Raw genomic sequence first — 13,115 nt, 5'->3', positions numbered from 1 at the left:
TTTTCTTTTACATTGAGAAGATGTTCAAAATATTCCCTCCACCTCTCCAGTGATTCCCTGGGATCTATTATGAGTTCACCTGAATTACTCAAAACACTGTTCATTTCCTTTTTCCCTCCCTTCCTAAGATTCTTTATTACTGTCCAGAAAGGTTTCCCTGCTGCTTGACCTAGCCTTTCTAGGTTGTTACCAAAATCTTCCCAGGACTTCTTTTTGGATTCAACAACTATTTGTTTCGCTCTGTTTCTTTCATCTACATACAACTCCCTGTCTGCCTCGGCCCTTGTCTGGAGCCATTTCTGATAAGCCTTCTTTTTATGTTTACAAGCTGCTCTCACTTCATCATTCCACCAAGATGTTCGCCTTTTTCCATATTTACACACAGTTGTTCCTAGGCATCCCGTTGCTGTTTCTACTACAGCATCCCTGTATGCCATCCATTCACTTTCTATATCCTGAACCTGCTTACTGTCTACTGTTCGAAACTTCTCACTAATCATATCCATGTACTTCTGTCTAATGTTCTCGTCCTGGAGATTTTCTACCCTTATTCGTTTGCAGACAGATTTCACTTTCTCTACCCTAGGCCTAGAGATACTTAGTTCACTACAGATCAGATAGTGGTCTGTATCATCGAAAAATCCGCGGAAAACTCGTACATTCCTAACAGATTTCCTGAATTCGAAGTCGGTTAAGATATAGTCTATTATGGATCTGGTAACCCTAGCCTCCCATGTGTAGCGGTGAATAGCCTTATGCTTGAAGAATGTATTCGTAACAGCTAAACCCATACTAGCACAGAAGTCCAGCAAACGCTTCCCATTCCTATTAGCTTCCATATCTCCCCCACATTTACCAATCACCCTTTCGTATCCTTCAGTTCTATTCCCAACTCTCGCATTGAAATTGCCCATTAGCACTATTCTATCCTTGCTGTTGACCCTGACCACAATGTCACTCAATGCTTCATAAAACTTGTCAGCTTCATCCTCATCCACACCCTCACATGGTGAATACACGGACACAATTCTAGTCCTAATTCTTCCAAATGACAAATCTACCAACACCATTCGCTCATTTACGTGCCTAACAGAAACTATGTTCCGTGCAATGGTATTCCTGATAAAGAGCCCTACCCCAGACTCTGCCCTTCCCTTTCTAACACCCGTCAAGTACACTTTATAATCTCCCATATCTTCCTCGTTATCTCCCCTTACCCGAATATCACTTACTCCTAGCACATCCAGATGCATCCTCTTTGCTGACTCAGCCAGTTCTACTTTCTTTCTTCCATAAGCCCCATTAATATTGATAGCTCCCCATCGAATTCCATTTCGTTCGCCAAGTTGTTTCCAAGGAGTCCCTCGCCTGTCAAATGGGAGTGGGACTCCGTTACTCCCATAGGTCCGAGGCTTGCTTAAAATGTTCTGAGCTCGGTAGATTCATGAAGCAGGATGCTACCCTACTTACACATAGTCCAAGTGAGGATCTCTCCTCTAACGGGTTATGGACCACCGGTGGATTGTATAGTCCTAGCCGTCTGAGCACAAGGAGGGCCACGACTCAGAATATGTCCGAGATGCCCACTCCCATTCCATAGCAACTGGTATCCCGACTCTCAGGACCACTTACTAGGCCACTCAGCCGTTGCCCGTGGTTCACGAACTAGGACGTGACTACAGTAACCCACAAACATGAACCATAAACCAGATTCAATGCTCAAAAAAATAAAAATTATCTGGTCTCATCTTTTTATGTTCCTAACATTGTACAAATGCATAGTGAGATAGGGATTGGACTATTATGAAGAAAAAAAAAAGAACATGCCGTATTTATGTAATAGAGGGCTCTACTGTCAACCAGATGTTTGAGAAGTCTCAGTGCCGGTTGAGAAGTACGAGTGCCTTAATACAAAGTGTGTATGAAGGCTGATCTATGCATAGAGTACTGTTTACACATAATGACTGATCGTGCAGACTGCCAAGCTAGGAAATGGGGGAAGCAGTTGTTGTTAAATGAAGCCACTTACACTGCTTCAAGAAATCTACTCACAAAGATATGTTGCCAGAATGCCAGGGGTTGCTCAAGATAGTGTGGCGTGGTGACCCGCTGAGTCTGGCATGCCAATGTACAACTACAGGAAGGGGTGCAAGCTTGTCAGCTCCAATCACATGCACATCACCAAGGAAGGCCCACTGTTTTCCTACCAGGCAGAGGAGAGACAGTTACGGACTGGCCAGCACTTCCACCATTGCTATCTGGATTGTCCTGCTCCCTCATTGGAGGCCTCCAGACTCTGAACAGTGCACCAAGAGTATTCATCTTTGGGAAGACTCTGGGAGGTGGATCCCTTCTGGAAACATCCAGATAGGGTGGGTTCAGGTTGGTTTAGTTGGTGTGGTGAGTTCAGTTCAGTACGGGTGAGCTCAGTGTAAGCTCCGTCAGTCAGTGGTCGAGTGTGAGTACAGCCTGAAATGAGTGTACTAGTCTGTTGTCTGTTGGAGTGTCTGCCAAATAGAGCTGTCATCATGGGTGTGTCTCTTGGGCCAGCTGCTGGAAGAGAATGTCGCGTTTTCTGGTACAATGTGGAAGAGAGCATCGGATTTCGGCATGGGGCTATGAGCGGAGTTCTACTGGAGTGTGTGGACAGCGAATACCATCCTGAACTGTGAGAATGATGTGTGCAGGCTGTGAACTGAGAACCATGACGACGGCCCATCTGCATGCCTGGGTGCAAGATGATAAAGAGGTAGGAAGAGAGTGAAACCTGGTCTCAGTATATAGCCTACTCCTGTCAAATAACACCAAGGGGTTAGCTCAAGGCTGAACATCCCAATATGATATACAAATCGCTATCAACAGTGCCACATGCCCTGTTGCCATATGAACACTGCGGAGAGGTTTGGAATTGAAAACTCAAGAACTAGTAGAATACAGGCAATAGAAATGAAATGTTATGAAAGATGAGAAAGAATGTAAAATAAACACATATACTGGGTGATTGTCTTGCGCCTACTAATTTTGTTCTATGCAGCCCAACAAATGTGTGAAAATGTTCGATACTTCTACACTGGCATCCTTTGTTCCTCCCTGTGGGTGGGGGCGGTAGAATAACACCCATGGTATTGCCTGCCTGTCGTAAGAGGCGACTACAAGGGACCGAAAGGGCTCTGAACTTTGGAGCATGGGTTGGCGATCACGGGGCCCATAGCTGAGTCCTGGCATTACTTCCACTTACTTGTGCCAGGCTCCTCACTTTCATCTATCCTATCTGACCTCCCTTGGTCAACTCTTGTTCTTTTCCGACCCCAACACTATTAGGTTTGCGAGGGCGAGGTAGTCTTTCATTTTCACGCCCTTCGTGGCCCTTGTCTTCCTTTGGCCGATATCTTCATTTTTTGAAGTGTGTGTTATATAGAGGATGGTTGCCTAGTTGTACTTCCTCTTAAAACAATAATCACCACCACCACCACCACCACCACCACCACCACCACCACCACCACCACCACCACTACCACCACTGCATCCTTTGTTATACTAATACCCTGCAAGCTCAGCATACAAATGATTATGACCACACCCGACAATTGCTATAGTCATTTAAAGTTAAAAACTTCATTATTGTTCCGTATTGAATAGAGAAATAAGATGTACAATATTATAGGTTAGGATCCACCTTTCAATACTCCGTAATAAGATGGTAAAAAGGAGTTACAACCTGTTTAATGGGACCGGTTTCAACACATTTTAAGTGTCATCATCAGCCAATTTGCGAAGATCTTAAAACAACTAGCACATTGAATACAGGCAAAAAATAAATTAACATTGTATCATAACGTAGCAATTCAGTAAATGTTCAAAACACAATAATCACAGTCAAGAGAGTGACTGTGATTATTGTGTTTTGAACATTTACTGAATTGCTACGTTATAATACAATGTTAATTAATTTTTTGCCTGTATTCAATGTGCTAGTTGTTTTAAGATCTTCGCAAATTGGCTGATGATGACACTTAAAATGTGTTGAAACCGGTCCCATTAAACAGGTTGTAACTACTTTTTACCATCTTATTACGGAGTATTGAAAGGTGGATCCTAACCTATAATATTGTACATCTTAATTGCTATAGTCTGTGCAAAAAACATACATTATTTAAATCATTTATGTAAGTCAGTCTACCATGTTACTATGTCGTGCCTAGTGACCGGGTGTAGCAAAGCATAAAATTAATGCTTAAAACACAGTTACAGTGGCCTTTGGTCACAGGAGTCCCAGGTTTGATTTCCGGCAGGGTCGGGAATTTTAACCTTAATTGGTTCATTTCGCTGGCACGGGGGCTGGGTGTATGTGTTGTCTTCATCATCATTTCATCCTCATCATGACACGCAGGTCGCCTACAGGCGTCAAATCAAAAGACCTGCATCTGGTGAGCCGAACTTGTCCTCGGACACTTGCGGCACTAAAAGCCATACGCCATTTCATCTCTTTTTTTTTTTTTTTTTTTTTTTCCTACCCACAAGACTTCAGCAGTCATTGCCAACATGGATGTCCTGTTGGATTACACTCTGGTTTTACAGCAAGAGGAACTCCTCCTGAGGTTAGGAGCCGGTCCTTAAGGAACAGAGCAAAGGAATCTGGTAGCACATCTGAGTCTTTAATTGTGTCTGACACCCACGTTTCACTGATACAAACTATAGTGGGACTGAGATTTATGAACGAATCAAGAATATTGTCTTTTCTGCTTGGGTGCAAAATATTACTTGTGTTAAACACAAAAAGAATCTCATTATTATTAACATACTTACAATTGTAGCTATTTACAAAATCAATAATAATATCACTGGTATAGGAGAAGAAAGTGTTCCTTAATAGCGGCATTTCACAAAGCCAATGTCGCCTCTTCTTTAATTTCCTGTACCTAGAAGTTGGAATTTTTGCACATGTTATGTGATTTCTTGGCAAACAACTGGTATAGTTTATAAATAGCCAGTTACAATATCTACCACTTTCACGTACTGTACACTGCTAAGGTCCCGAGGTTCAGCTCAATGTCTCCAATTAATGCGAGAGTTAAGCACCACAGTGGCTGCCCAGTAATAGGCAGTCTGACAACCCTGCTTTCTGCATCACAAAGTGGTTGCAGTACTCTCAGCAGCACAAGACTCTCATTGCCACACAAAGTGAGACACTTTACTTACCGAGAGTTTTACACGAATAAATATGGTACATTGCACCACACAGCCACATTATCAAGATCTGACTGGAACCTGTCCATGCTGTTCTCATTTCAAATGGCTCTGTAAAGGATGGTGTCAGCAGCATACCACACCAATGCAGATAATACACAACCTGGTAGATCCATAATTATATCATCAGGAGAATTACATGAATGCACTGTTACACCTTTTGAGTATGTCACTACACTATTTACTAATAGACAATTATTAATGCACAGAAAACACTTGTAAAGACTCGACTGAGCAAGTTGATCATGCAGTTTTGAGCATGTAGCTGTGAGCTTGCATTCAGGAGATTGTGGGTTCGAACCCCACTGCCATCAGTCCTGAAGATGGTTTACTGTGATTTCCCATTTTCACACCAAGCAAATGCTGTACCTTAATTAAGGCCACAGCTGCTTCCTTCCCACTCCTAGCCCTTTACTATCCCATTGTCATCATAAGACCTATCTTGTGCCAGTGCGACATAAAGCCCATTGTAGAACCTGTAACCACTGGCATGTATGTCGCCATATTGCCTTGTCTTAATTCTGTTTCATAAGGCTGAGTGCACATTGCTCCAGTTCCTCAAACCAATCTTGATGACTTGTCAGAACCAAGAACCAGGAACTAGACCCTGGACAACTGATATCATGGTCTTAAATATGTTTCTTAAGTGTCACCATTACCACATCAAGACATTAAATACACAGAAAAGAAATTATTCATTTTATCATTACCCTATAATTGCTTTAGAATGGTATTGTTAGTTAACAAGTTTTTGCGACATAAGGACAGGCATACGAAGTTAAGTTTATGAAGTAATATGAACATGAAAATGTTCCATTAGCCTCTTCTTCTTTTTTGTCATTTAGGCCTACTGAGGACCACGGGGCTTGTATCTACTCTTCAGTAAAGTTGTTGCTTTCTTCTTCTTTTTCCAATACTCCTTCATTTGCTGACTATGAGCCAGCTTTCTTTCCTCTGTCCACTTAGTTCCTCTAGTCTTCTTACTTTAAGGGATGTTGGAAAAACTCCGTGTCGGATGGCTTGACGGAACAGTAGTCGGTCATGAGTTTGTCCCAGTGGGATATCTAGTTGTTCCATATCCAACTTAACTGACGTGATCCATTTGTTCTTAGAAGCCTTGCCTCTTCCTGTTACTGTGAATATCCTGTTGGTGAGTCTTTCGGAATCCAGATGGGCCAAGTGTCCATAAAAGGTCAGGCGCCTTTTCCTTACAGATGTGATGATGTCCTTCTGGTGTTCATACAGTTCATCATTATGGTGGATTCTGTAAATGCCTCCTTCCTCTCTGATTGGTCCTAATATCCTCCTCAGGATCTTCCTCTCTTTTAACTCTAGCTTTCTGAGTTGGCCCTTCCTGGCCATTACAAGGCACTCAGAAGCATACAGAACAGATGGTTTGACAACCGAGTTGTAGTGCCTGAGTTTGAGGTCCTTGGAGAGGCACTTAGATGAATAGATACTACGACAGGAGTGATAAGCCCTTTCAAACTTGGTACATCTGGTATCTATGGCTAAGTCCTCGCTCTGATTTGCAGAGATCCATTCTCCCAAGTATTTAACTGCAGATACTTTTCATATGGTAGCGTCTGTGAGAGGAATTGTAGAAGGGGCCTCCTTGATATTGGTCATAAATTCAGTCTTCTTGATGCTGATCTTCAGACCAGTCTTAACCGCTACACTATAAAGACTCTGTAAGTTGTAGGTAGCCTCCTCTATATTGTTTGCCAGTAGAATGAGGTCATCGGCAAAGGCTAGGCATGGGACAATGAGGTTGTCTCTCTTGTACCCAAGCTTCAGTCCAGATCCTGGTGGTAGCATCGTTCTCCATTCCCTAATGATCTTTTCCAGGACACAGTTGAAGAGAATGCAGGAGAGACCATCACCCTGTCTAACTCCTGTTCTGATTGGAAAGCTTTCGGATAGTTCACCTCTGAATCTGACCTTGGACGCCGTATTCCTCAGAGTGGCTTGAACTAATTGTAGGATCTTCCCATCCAGACCAAGTTCCCATAGTATGGAGAAAAGAGTGTCTCTGTCCACAGAGTCATAAGCTTTCTGAAAATCTAGTAGGACCACCATCCAGGGATGTCCACCTCAGCTTTTGTAATTGAGAACTGTCTTAAGATTGTGTATCCGTTCTGGGCAGATCTAGTCTTACGGAAACCAGCTTGGTATTCACCTCATTGTGAGTCTAGCTGTGTGGTGACTCTATTGAGCAGGGCTACAGAGAGGATCTTGTAGGTAATTTGTAACAAGGAAAAACCTCTATCATTGTTGAGGTCTGTCTTACTTCCCTTCTTGTGGAGGTGATAAATCACGGCAGAGGTCCATCCTTCGGGTAGGGACTCTGTTGTCCATATGTCCTTTATGATTTGATGGATGCTCTGCAAAGACTGGTCATCTGCATGTTTCCACATCTTGGCAACTATGCCGTCTTCACCTGAAGCCTTGTTGTTCTTGAGACCAACAATGATGTCCATTATATCTTCTCTTGTAGGTGGTTGAGAATCAAGGTTCCTGTGTGAAGGCTCATGGAAAATAAGCTTTTCTTTATGTTCCTCTGCATTTAGTAGCTTCTGGAAATAATCTGCAAGTGTTTTGGTGCAGTCTTTATTGTTCAGTCGAAGTTTTCCATCTGGCCCGTGGAGGATGAGGGTAGGAGCTGTGTACTGGGTTGTTTGCTTCTTAATTCCTTTGTACAGGTCTCCTGAGTTGTTTCTCTGACAATTATTTTCAGCCTGTTGCATTAGGCTCCTGAGGTAATTTCTCTTGGCTCTGCGGATGGTGTTAGCTGTAGCTTTTCTTTGCACGAGGAAGGCTTCATAATTGGCTTCAATTTTATGTTAGTTCCACCTAGTCCAGGCTTTACGCCTTTCTTCTATAACCTCATCACACTTTCTACTCCACCATGGGTGTTTGCCTTCGGTTGATGAGGCAGGGATAGCTTCCTGAGTGGCATCCAGCAAGGCTTTTTGTAAGGCAGGCCATCCTTCTTTCTCTGTATTCTTCCTCAGGGTATCCTAAAAATCACAATCCTCATCGTGCAGACGCAGAGTGTTGAACCTGGGTATCTGACTTCTTTGGAGATTTGGTGTTTTCCTAAATGGTTGCATATTAATCTTGACAAGTGAAAGGTAGTGATCAGAGGTTGGCTCCTCGTAATACCTTGGGCCTTTCTAGGTAGACGTTTGAAGGCTGTTGATTACAGAACTAAGTTGTACTTGTCACAGAGTTCAATGAGACGTCCTCTATTTCTGTTTGTTCTCTTATGGGTGGGATAATGGCCTACTATCTTCCAGTACTTCCACTCCTTACCGACTTGTGCACTGAAGTCTCCCATGAGTATGATGGAATGGTGGAAAGGGATTTTATCTAGAGTTTCTTCTAAGGTGGCCCAGCATTGTTCTACATTTTCCAGATTTGTACAGTTTGTGTCATTCGTGGGTGAGTGGAAATTTACGATTGTGTATGCTCTATTACGAGACCTGAAGGATAACGAGGAGGTTCTTCTGTTAGATGAAGTGAACTCTAAAATATGGTCAACCATCTTGTGGTGTACCGCAAACACAGTACCAAATTGTGGGAGTGTCTTGATAACTCTTTCACCAGGTTTCCCCTTGTAGAGTTTGTACACTCCGGACTCTATTGTATCCTCATCGGTAAACCGAGTCTCTTATAGTGCTGCTATCATAACCTCCATCAGCCTCTAATTTGTAATCAATCATTAAAATATGTTTAAAAACTGAAAATATAAGTAAAAATAATGTTAGTGAACCAGAGACTGCTTGAAATGCATCAGTAGTTCTCTGAAACCAGTTTGCACAAACATTTCCCTTTTTTTCTCTTGTTCTTCAGGATCCAGAGGGAAATGCCTGCTTATGTAAAGTTGGGCTGAGTGTAGAAGGTTGCAAAGGTGTAAGGGATTAGAGGATTTTATCATTTTACGTTCTACATGACAGGAAGTGGTTAAGAGAGTGGAGAATCACGAGAGGAATTTACATAGTTTAAATGTTGCTTGTCTCTGAGAGGTGGTTTTAAGTACTTTTTGTCAACTGTATGTTTCTATTCCTTGCAAAGAAGAAATCTTCTCCTGTTGGTGTAAATTCATCTAACAATTTTTGTTTCATGTGAGAACAGTTTACCATAAAAAGTCAGCATTATTCTTGAACAGACCCATTAAAATAAGGTTATTAAGCTATTTTGGTTGTCATGTTGGTGATCAAGAAAAAGAGTGGGCTCATATTAGAGTTTATAACCATTACAGGTATTGTTAAGTATTAATTCTAAGCACAGCAATTGAGGCTTCTAAGGTTTTTAAGGCCATAGTTTCAAGTTGCTTAGAAAGGTTAAATCAGTTCAAAAAGTGATAAAACTAGAGATTTTTGTAACATAATTTGGGAAAGAAGACCAGTTTTTCAATATTAGTTTGTTGTACTGTATTCTGTGCTATCTTGTATGTACAATTCAAGGCATTTTATGACCAATATTTATCCTCTTTCTTTCTGAGTCCATGTTTCACTTGCATACCATGAAAATCTTCAAAAACACCTTCCTAATTCCTATATCAGTGTTCAAAGTGAGCAGATCTTTATCTTAAAATGACCTTCCTTGCTTGTCCTAGTCTGCACTTTATGTCCTCCTTACTTCTGCCATCATTAATTATTTTACTACCCAAGTAACAACATTCATCTACTTCCTTTTCTAATCTAGTATTTTCTGCATCACCTGACTTTGTTCGACTGCACTTTTGTTTTGGACTTATTTATTTTCATCTTGTACTCATTCTCTAAGACTGTGGACTGTGATTCCCTTTCCAAATTCCTCTTTGATTTCCTTTACTGCCTGTTCTATATAAACACTGAAAAGGAGCAGGGACAAACTGCAGCCTTGCCTTCACCCCTTTCTGGATTGGTACTTCTTTTTCAGAGCGCAGAAAACCATCTTTAGGGCTACCGACAGTCAGGTCCAAGCTCACAGATGCACACCCCTAACCACATGGCCAACTTGCTCGATAGAGGTAGATGAAACAAGAGAGATAATCACCATTATAGAAAAGAGGAAAACCAAATTCCTTGGCCACACACTATGTCATAACAAATTCAATTATGATCATGTTGGAAGGAAAAGTTCTGGGGAAAAAGGGAAGAGGAAGACTGAGGAAGAAGTATCTAGATTCCGTGATGGACAAACTGAATTTCAAGAAATATAACCAAACCCAAACCCCATGGCACTACAGCCCTTGAAGGGCCTTGGCCTACCAAGCGACCGCTGCTCAGCCCGAAGGCCTGCAGATTACGAGGTGTCGTGTGGTCAGCACGACGAATCCTCTCGGCTGTTATTCTTGGCTTTCGAGACCGGGGCCGCTATCTCACCGTCATATAGCTCCTCAATTCTAATCACGTAGGCTGAGTGGACCTCAAACCAGCCCTCAAAAAAAACCAAACCAAACCCCATGGCACTACAGCCCTTGAAGGACCTTGGCCTACCAAGCGACCGCTGCTCAGCACGAAGGCCTGCAGATTACGAGGTATCGTGTGGTCAGCACGACGAATCCCCTCGGCCGTTATTCTTGGCTTTCTAGACCGGGGCCGCTATCTCACCGCCAGATAGCTCCTCAATTCTAATCACGTAGGCTGAGTGGACCTCGAACCAGCCCTCAGGTCCAGGTAAAAATCCCTGACCTGGCCGGGAATCGAACCCGGGGCCTCCGGGTATGAGGCAGGAACGCTACCCCTACACCACGGGGCTGGCTTTCAAGAAATATGCTGACTTGAAATGCTCAGCAGAGAAGAGACAAATATGGTTGCAGTCACAAAAATATGTATCTCCCCCATGACTACCATTTGCAAAATAATCAGAGTCACAACCAGTGAATAAATCGAGTCCAGCATGTGACTGTAGGGCTAGGAAGTGGGTAGGTAAGGGAGAAGGAAATGAGTATCCTAACCTGCGAGACCAATTCTAATTCTAATTCCTGCTTCTTTGTATAATAATATGTAACACATAAGCACGTGATATGATAATTAGTGTAACCTATCTTTACAAGATTTTTCTTCTTCCGGGTTCATGGGAACATACGTTTACAAGTAACTTCCAAAAAAACTAGCTACCTAACAACACACTTCAAGGCACACAAATCAATTTTAAATGTTTCTGAATGCTTCCTTGTATGCTTATTTATACTGGTACTGACCACAACCAAAATGCTCTGTATATTGTGAATTTCTCTCTAAAAGGAAGGAATATTTGACTTACACTAGGAACAACATTTGCTGTTGCAGGAGAGATGCTGAAATACTTGTTCAACATTGTAGATAAAGGAAGCCTTGATGTCTTACCAGCTACACTGATGTACGGGTTTATCTACAGGAGTATGCACGACTAGCTTCTTCAATAGCACTGAAGATTGGTCTATTGAAATGCGATTGTAATCCAGTAGCAATATTAACTATGTGTAATAAAAAACAAAAGTAAAAACTTACTTATACTTTAATTTTATAATGACCATCTTTGTCACAAAAATATGTATCTCTCCCCATGACTACCATCTGCAACATAATCAGAGTCACAACCAATGAACAAATCAAATCCATCATGTGACTATAGGGTGAGGGAGTGGGTGGTTAAGGGAGTAGGAAATGAGTATCCTAATCTGCAAGACCAAGCCTCTTTCTTAATATTCTAATTCCTGCTTCTTTGTATAATAATATGTAACACATAAGCACATGTTGATTGAGTACACATAAAAGAAACTCATAGATCCATTGGACCATACATACCCAGTAAAGTAAATAACAAGCTACGTGTTACAATGTGAAGAAATTAGTTTAAGGTTAAATTATGATCTATGTCCTATGTTCGATCACTAGATGTCTGTCAACAGCAGTATCTCCAAACAACAATGTGTAAAAACTGACACAAGTGCTGTATGCTAGCTGGTAAGTTTTATCAATTTGAGCCATTGCAAATTAGATTTTGTCTTAGTTTTGAAAGACTATTATTGTTATTGGATAATTAACTTAAATACAAAAGAAAACAGGAAGAGAAAGAAACATGAGAAGGGGTGGGAACAAGTAGAATGAAAAAATTCAGAAATGCATGACTGCCCTACACAAGAAAGAACAACAATCAAGTCCTATCAAAAAGTCCACCAGCTCAAGAGGTAAGTTGCATGGATTTGATGAAACTGATATTTGTTCTTCTTTTTACAGGTGTCACAATGTTCAGCATTTATCTTCCCCAATTTTATGTGAAGCATGAAATGATTCAAAACCAAACTTTTAGGGTAGATTTACCCAACTGCTGGGTTTTATTTATGCAGGCAAAAGAAACTATAGTTTATGGTTTTTGTATTAACGTCAGACTAAATAAAAGATCTGGCAATTAACAGAATTTTTTTGTTTGTTTTGCAGGTGTCATGCAAGTGCATGTTAAAATGCAGAGTCAGTCCATGAGCAGAAGAAACTTTTCTTCCATGATTTTTACAGATTAAAAGATACTTATAAGCAGAATTCTTATGTGATGTCACTTGTGCACACTGTTTCGGTAAAGGTAAAAAGATGTGGTGCATAAAGCGACCCAACTGATAGTCGGTGTCAGACTTCCGTCGCCTATACTCTTCCTGATGGATATGGAGAAATTCTTCAAGTCTGTCAACTATTTTTCTGCGAGGTTTTTGCAATTTCCAAACATAGAGTAACTCCCATTGTAAAACATAAGAAGAGTGGAGATGTGGTTTATGTTTAGGTAGGGGATTTACCACAGCACTGTAGAGAAAGTACTATAGGTACTGAAGTCAGATGGACAGATTCACAGAAACCTGGTAGTTCAATATGCACTGCAGCAAAGGACTTCCATTCTTTCTCTAT

General features: G+C 41.5%; 1 protein-coding gene across 2 annotated transcripts in view; it reads left to right on the top strand.

Moving 5' to 3' along the window:
• Positions 1-11,677, top strand: part of LOC136875491 (lysosomal acid glucosylceramidase) — a 37,266-nt gene extending 25,589 nt beyond the window's left edge. For both annotated transcript variants that reach the window (XM_067149036.2, XM_067149034.2), the window contains exon 5: positions 11,529-11,677. The gene's annotated coding sequence lies outside the window, so the exon portion shown is untranslated. The remainder of the gene's footprint in view (positions 1-11,528) is intronic.
• Positions 11,678-13,115: the final 1,438 nt, after the last annotated feature.

This window comes from Anabrus simplex, chromosome 6, assembly GCF_040414725.1.
Source record: "Anabrus simplex isolate iqAnaSimp1 chromosome 6, ASM4041472v1, whole genome shotgun sequence".
NCBI classification, from domain to species: Eukaryota; Metazoa; Arthropoda; class Insecta; order Orthoptera; family Tettigoniidae; genus Anabrus; species Anabrus simplex.
The sequence above is the reverse complement of the archived record's forward strand: the minus strand, read 5'-3'. Positions and strand labels throughout refer to the sequence as shown.